Genomic DNA, 8328 nt, shown 5'->3' on the forward strand with positions numbered 1-8328 from the left:
ATCTATATGTCTCTCGATTGACCTCGCTTTCTCACACCGTATCTTCCACGCGTTGAAGCTACTACCTCTCCATCCCTCGCAAAGCCGGAGCTATTTACATTGCGAGGGGCACTCCAACCTTGGATTAATTTGTGTAGGCATTTATTCCGGTCGGTTTAGATTATATTTTCGTAGCATTCGGCCCACAACTACTCCAAACACCGTTGCAACCCACGCAACTCCCCTAGTTGATTTCCCTCTGGCTCGGTCATCGCTCTCTCGCACGTCCTTTCTCGCCTTCAACGTCGCACCATGGTATTATTGAAAAAACTATGTTGTTCTCTTTAATTATTATAAATAAGCTACAAAACTACACACCGATAGTCCACTTGGAATGGAACAAATTTCGACCCACAAATTAAAGTGCTACAAACTACACACCGAGGGGCCCACATGTCATGAAACAAATTTGGACCCATATACAAATTAAAAAATAAAGGACGAGGATCGAACATGCGACCGGGCCTTCAAGCCGCACGTCAATAGGCAACATACGTAGAATAGCAATGTTTGTTGTACCCCCTTTGTTCACATAATGTTTTTATATTACCACAGCCTAATTAATGGATAACATGTAATATTATTTTTAGTACTATTCGCCTTCACTTACTGGTGGGTTCCATGTGTGCTCTCTCTCTCTCCTCCCCTTCTGCGTTTAGACGCACGGGCAAACAGGAAGAACTCGCGGGCGATGTTGCCGTTGACCATATCTGGACGCGTTCACAAGTCACGGCACCAGTTTCACGTACTAGCAGCACTAGTCAGTGTGTACGTGCAATGCACGTTAATTTGGAAGTATATTAAGTGCATGCGGATATTAACTACTAGGATATTATTTGCGTGTTGTCATGTGATTAGCACTATTTTTGGCATGAAATTAACTGCACGCTAAACGTGTTGAGCGCTCGACATTGAAGCAGTCTAGGTCGTTGGATGACAAGGAATACATGTGGCTTGATGACGTTTTATATTTAATTTGATACGGCTCTAGCAGAACATTCAATCGATCAAACCATACATTTCGTTCAGTCTGACTCCGACTTTAAATTATACGACGATCGATATAAAATAAACGGAAATGATAAACGTTCGGATTTTAAGCATGGCAATCCGAACGTTTTTCATGGCAAATTTAGATTACGCGGCGGCGGCGGGGGCGTCTCGCGGTGGGAAGCGGCTCCTCTGCCGTGCTCTGTGTGTCGTCGGGCCACTGACCGACGGCGACGGCGGCGTCTTGCGCCGTTGTTGGCGTACTCCTGGACGTTGGCCTAGCTTCAAGGAAGGCCAAAATGTTCTGGACTTCGGAGCGAGTCAACTGGCGGGAGGAGGCGACTGGCGTTGGTGCAAGGAAGCGGTCGACGGCGGCCATCCATGCCGCTGAGGGGGGCACTGGCACCCGCGCGGGGACAGGCGCTGTCAACGGCGCGGCGGAGACATTCGTGTGCACGGGCACCGGCACGGGCGCGCACGTCAGTGCACGCGCAGGCGCATGCGCTGGCAGGTGCACGGGCACCGGCACGGGCGTGCGCGTCAGTGCACGCGCAGGCGCATGCGCTGGCAGGTGCACGGGCGCGTGAAAGTCGGCGGGGACCTCGTGGAACCCCGTGGGATCAAGCTCGGCGACAATGTGCGGCTCCCAGCCCATCAATGCCACGGGGATGGGCGCTGGCGCAGTCGGGGCGACGGGAGCCGGAACGGGAGCGGGGACAGGCGCGGCGTCTTCCCGCAAGGCCAGTTCAAGCTCGTCCCAAAGCGCCTTATGTTCTTGAGACTCCGGCTGGGTGTCTTCCTCAGGAAACTGGAACACTAAGGGCAGACCATCGTGATGCGGCATGGCGTACGTTTAGGTCAGGCTAGTTGGAGGTAGACGACAGGAGAATCGGAGAGGAAGAGAGAGGATTGTAGCGATACCGGGTAGTGCGGGGTTGATTTTAAACTGCGGCGCCGGCGACATTAAAAGTGGGAGCAGTTGGGACGACGGTGGGCGGCGGAGCCTGGTCAAAGGGCTCGCCTCCCGGTGAGCCTGCACAGCGGTCTGCTCGCACGCCTCCCTGACAGCCGGCGCAGCGGTCTGCTCGCACGCCTCCCGTCGACTCACACGCTTGCTCGGACGGCACCTGCCGATGAGAAGCGGGGACTCGTGGCGGCACGTAAACGCCCACGGTTTCAATAGTGAAAGCGTTCGCCTTAACGTGACAGGTCTTTGTTCCAAAATACCTTGGCTCTTCATTTGTGCAACTTGTCATAAGCAGCTTGTCTCAAATTGAAGAAAAAACTTACGAAGTAATATTTGTGCCATATCACGTGACCATGCTTAGTTTCAAGAATTTATGCTCACTTTTGGATTTTCTGAAATTTAAGATCCAGGATTCGAAACAATATCATAACCTGCATCATGCAATAAATTTTCAAGCCGTACATCTGTCCTGTTGTACTTCTTAAGAAAGGATTTGGTCAAACATTTTGCTTAGTTAGACTTCAGACAAGTTATATATGCAGAGTAAAAGGATAATCCCTCCGTACCAGTGCATTGCCTGATATATTAACTCAAGTACTAGGCACGAACAAACGGGCTCAATTCTGTGCTCATCCTGGTGTAGTAGTAGTAGTACTAGGCAATGCAGTTGACGGTTGACCTTGACGAGCGGCGACCGAGGGAATTGAACCGTGCTCGGCACGGTAGGTAACGTTGTCTAGTTACTGAAGCATCCCTCCGTAGTTCATCGGTAGTCATTATGGACCGGGGACATGAGGGGAATTTCCTAGGGCTGGAATTCTAGCCGCCAGATATTTCGACTTGAAACGCTGAGGCTCGACTGGTTGGGGTTGCCTAATGTGCGTACCACGCACGCCACCGAAGGACACGAGCCTGGCTTTTTTTAGGATCAACACGAGCCAAGGTCTGGCTGGTACGCCGTTGGGTCCTACCATTCGAGAATACAGAAGGAACCTTTTAAATTGCCGAACGAATCTATGTGTATTACAATACCCGTATTTTCCTTACAAATACTAATCTCAACGTGGTAATTGATTTATGACGAGTTGTTTAATTAGAGTGAGTTTGTGATATAGTGATCTCAACGTGGATTTCACATTTCATGGTATCCCTAGTAAGTTTTCCAATGCAAATTCAAATTTAAAAGATGAACAATATGGAGGTGAGAAAACTTTGTATGTATCAAGCATATGACCACACACACACACACACACAAACACACACAGAGAGACACACACGCACGAACACAACAACAATCCAATAAGTATAGTGCATCTATTTTTCCAAACCATGCATGTATGACACAAATTCAAAAATACTCCTTCTATTCCTAAATATTAGTCTTTTAGAGAGTTCAACAAGTGACTACATGCGAAGCAAAATGAGTGAATCTAGACTCTAAAATATGTCTATATACATCCGTATGTGTCAGTCCATTTGAAGCCTCTAAAAATACTAATATTTAGGAACGAAGGGAGTAAAATGTAAGACATCCATGGTCCTCAGTTCAATATTTAAAATGAACATGAAACTGAAACATGAATATTAAGTCTAGTACTACAGTACATGCAAATGTTGTGTTTAGGCGGAGCTATGATTGTCGGGGGTCAACCCCTCGACCTTAGATAAAATTGTGGAGCTCTGTTTAGGGTTGTTTAGATTATATTTGTCCCCACCCTCCCAACCACCGATTGGTTGTGCACCCCCACCCCTCCTCCTCGGGAGAATATCATGTGCCCCCATACCTTAGATGCTATATGTCGATACGAGTTGCTTGGAGCTTGTAGATCTGAGATATAACAGCTCACATGATGTGTCTTAATATTTTTGCAGGAAACCTTGATGAGTTTGAGAATTGCACACAATTTGTACAAAAACTACTTAGATGCCCTTTGATCCCATATCCAACGACCTCGAAGCTCGTATCACCGTAGCATCTAAGATGAAGGAGGACATCATATTCTCCTGTATGTAAGAATATCATGTGCTACCACACCTTAGATGCTTTGGTGATACAAGCTCTTCGGAGGCGTTGGATTTGTGACCCAACACCTCCTCGGTGGTTCGAATGGTTTTTTGCAGAAAAGCCCCAAAAGAGTTCGGCCACTGCTTACAAGCACAAAGACTGCTCAGATGCCATTGGATCTCAGATCAAACGACCTCCAAGCTCGTATCACCGTAGCATCCAAGCTGCGATAGCACCTTATGTTTTCTCGCACGGGAGAGTATGAGGTGCTCCCGCACCGTAGATTCTATGGTGATACGAGTTCACTGAGATCTAACGGCCCATGGTAGGAGGTTTGAATGTTTTTGCAATATACGGCTGATAGAGTTTGGGAAATGCGCAGAAAGTACAAGTACTACGCATGTGCCATCTGATCACTGATCATACGACCTAGATGCTCATATCACCGTAGCGGGTAATTAAGCTACGGGGAGCACCTAATATGAGCACTGGGGAGCCGTTGGATCGAAGATGCAGCGGCACACACGAGGCCTGAATGTTTTATTTGCAAAAAAACCTTTGGAGAGTTTGGAAATTGCGCATAATTACAAAGACTACTCCCAAGCCATTGGATCTCACTTCCAACGGTGTAAAAACTCGTATCACCATAGTATCTAAGCTGCGGGGTGGATGTGATATTCTATGCCGTTGTCATTTTTGTTCGTAAACTTGCAAAATACATGTAACTCGTGCCGTTACTTGTCTAACTGCGCAAAGTGTTTGTTCAAAAAAACCATCCTACACTGAAATATCGGAACAACACACGGGGGTCCCACTTGTCATTAATCAAATTTGGACCTAAAACTGACAAATCTGAAAGACGAGATTCGAACTGTCAACCTGGACTACAAAGCGTAAGTCGATAGCCTGAAAAAACGAATGGTTGTTGGCTTTGTCCCATAACTTGATTTTATACAGTACTTGCGTTGAGTAGAGTAGAGGGAGTGCCTCGTCAACACGTGCATGACCGTTGTCTCACTTACTGGTGGGTCCCAGATCTGCAATCTCAATCTCTCTTCTCTCCATCGTCTAACCTTTGCACAGGCACACACAAAGAGCGGCGCTAGCTTGCCGTGGTGTTATTACAACTAAAAAAAGCTTGGAAAATAGAAGAATCGCCTAGAACAAGAGACGTTGTGGCTGGTCGGGACGGAGCTAACCACATCTATCCTCCGTGCCACGTTTGCATGATGAAGTTGTGTGGCTAGTGGGGTGTTTTCGACCGACTGGCTGGGTCCCGATGTTGAACCATAGGTACTACGTCTGATACAGTATATTTTTACACGCACATTTTTCCTCCATGCCGAGACGTGGCACACCTACCGCGCAGTTTCGAGGTCCTCCCGGGTGGTGCACGCATATATTCTTCCTGACGTGGGACGCCCTACCGCGCGTTTTCTGGGTCCTCCTCGGTCGTAGCGCCGAAGAAAGTAAATGAGTCGTCAAATCACGAAAGACCACCTTTCCCGCCGAGTACATCAGTGAAGCACGGTGGCTAGCTAGTTGGGCTAGTTCGACCGATTAGCTAGGCCGCCACCACATTTCTTTTTTCACCCCTTTTCTTATCTACTTGCCGGCAGGTAAATTTAAATATGCACCGCGGTGTTGCTCTGGTGTTTGGGTGCGGCAGGATTTTTAATTTTTTGATTGATGGGAGCAGGCGCAGCAGGATTTTTAATTTTTTGATTGACGGGAGCAGGCGCGGCAGCAATTAGTCACGATGACTCCGCATGTAAAAACCCACTGCTCCCTGATGTGAGAAGTCGTCGACTGGTGTTTTACCGTGGTGAAAACCAAAAGATTCCCCGCTCCCTCCGCCTTCCCGTAGATTGCATTGCCTTTCAGCCGTTTCGCCCCCTTTGCTTCCTCTCCCCATTGCTTCTACCTGGTGCCATGGTGGCGCAGCAGATCACGGAGTCCGAGGTGAGGTGCCTGACATGGGAGCTCCATGCCAAGGATGCGGAGCTCAGGGCCAAGGACGTGGAGCTCCGTGAGCTCAAGGAGGAGAGGAGTGCCATGCTCCTCCGTTATGTGCGGGAATTCACGGAGCTTCAAAAGCGGCAGGCGTCCACCACAAAGATGCTTGAGGCGTCGGCGGCGTTGCTGTAGAAAGCGGGAGATACGATAGGCCGTCAGGGGAGCCGGCTGGAGCGCGAGCGGGCCGATCATGACGAGGTCCAGGATCGCCTCAGCCACTTGGTGAACCAAGTTGCCACACACGTGTTGCGGCTGCGCGATGCCTACCGTCGTGCCAGCGCGACGATGCCGGCCGTCAGGCTAAACCCGTTCGACCACCCGGTCGACTTCAACGAGCTGCGGCTTCCTGACCTGGTCTCCTTGTTCACCTATATCTCCGAGGAGCTGAGCCGTCTCCGCGCGATGGTGGGGGCTGAGCTGGACAAGAAGGGGTTGCGGGCTGCCGTCGCCGTAGCCGGGCGAATCCTTTCAGGGCTCCGTCACCGGAATCCATTCGTGCCATTGGACGCCGTCTTTGACGAGCTGGCTCCCGTCGACCAGGAGCGGGCTCTGCGGGCGGTTGCACCCTGCATCACCAACGTCGTGCGCCTCGAGAAGCAGAGGGACTTCGGTGGTGTTTAGGCGCCCTCTGCATGGGCATGTCCATGTCTCGGCGCAACATGACCGTTGGATCAAACTCAGACGGTGCAGATCAGTCACTGTAGCACAAAGCGTGTGGGTGTGTTTGGTTGCATTCTCATCTCAATATAGTTGTTTCCTCTTCGTGTATTTTTGTCAACCTACTAGTGTGGACTCATGCACCCTTCATGCACTCTGCCAAACACCCAAAAGTGGGTCGAGAAGGGAACTTTTGCTCCCATCCCGTGCACCCTTCATACACCCTGCCTAACACTATTCGTGCTTCATATGGTTCATGTTTCGTGGAGTACTGTAGCACCGTACTCTCCGTGCGCTGTGGACCTAATTCTGTTAACATTGATCTCACCGTTCATTCTCGACCGGACAGTCGAAAAAGCGGTACTATGTTACATATAGGAGTAGTTGACATGCGCACACCATCATTTGTTATCGTCATATCTTACTACACTAGCAACAAGATTGTGTAGTACTGACGTATGAACCACTGCACATGCCTAGTAGTAGGAGCACTGTGTATGTTCAAGTGGCTGCCGTGTTTCGCACTCCTCCGTCGTAAGAGTGGAAACGCTTGTTGTAATCAATTTTTTCTTCAGAAAAACAGTGGACACGCTCTACCGTGCGGATCCTCCTCCAGCCATGCACTAAATTACTCACTTTTGCCGACGTGTGGGACAGCCAGCACCTGGGTCCACCAGCCATGCACTAAATTACTCCGTAGTAGAGTGACGATAGACTACCCCGATCGAACCGCCGCAGTAATGCCCAATGAGCCGTCAAATCACAAAACCCCGTCCTTTCCAGCAGTAAGTTGGACGGACGAAGCAACCATCATTTCACTCTTCTCTCTCAGCTTCCTCTCTTGAAGAAAACCCCCACTCACTTCACTTCTCCCTCATCTCGTTCCTCCTTTCACTCTTCTCTCTCAGCTTCCTCTCTTGGATGGACGCCGGAGAACCGGCCGACGTGATGTCTATGGCTCTGGCCAAAACCGTCGAGGCTCATGGTACGAAGAAGCGCAAGCACCCCGCCGAGACTACCGCAGACAAGCTCAAAGCCATCGCCCTGTCCAAGCCCCCCTCTCCGGGACCCCTCATTAAGCAAGTCCAGGTAATGTCTCTTGTTGACGATCTTTTTCTCGATCTTGGTTGTGTTTTTTCATCTAACACGCAGTACTAGTACTGGTAGTACAACTTTTTGGGTGATCTTGCATGTGATTTTAGTGTGCCAAATGACGGTTCTAAATTCCTCTTTTGACCAAAACATGCGAGAGGTTGACACCAATTTCTTATAGATTACTTTCAACTACTCCCTCTGTCCCAAATTTCTTGTCTTAGATTTGTCTAGATACGGATGCATCTAATACTAAAATGTGACTTGATACATCCGTATCTAGACAAATCTAAGACAAGAACTTTGGGACGGAGGGAGTACTTTATGAACATCAATGCTACCTTTTAAGAGGGTATATTTGCCTCAGTAACTTGTGTTATGGATATTGCATGTAATCCCTCTGCTCTCATGCCTTTGAAGACATGTTCTAGTGCCTTTGTTCACTCATTTCTGTGCGTATATGTAGTCATATATGGAGTATAATATCGAAAATCATCTTATATTTCTGAACGGAGGTAGTAATAAAATATGGTTTCTGTTTGAATTAGAACCAGGTCCGCGG

This window comes from Triticum aestivum, chromosome 1D (genome assembly GCF_018294505.1).
Source record: "Triticum aestivum cultivar Chinese Spring chromosome 1D, IWGSC CS RefSeq v2.1, whole genome shotgun sequence".
Classification (NCBI taxonomy): Eukaryota; Viridiplantae; Streptophyta; class Magnoliopsida; order Poales; family Poaceae; genus Triticum; species Triticum aestivum.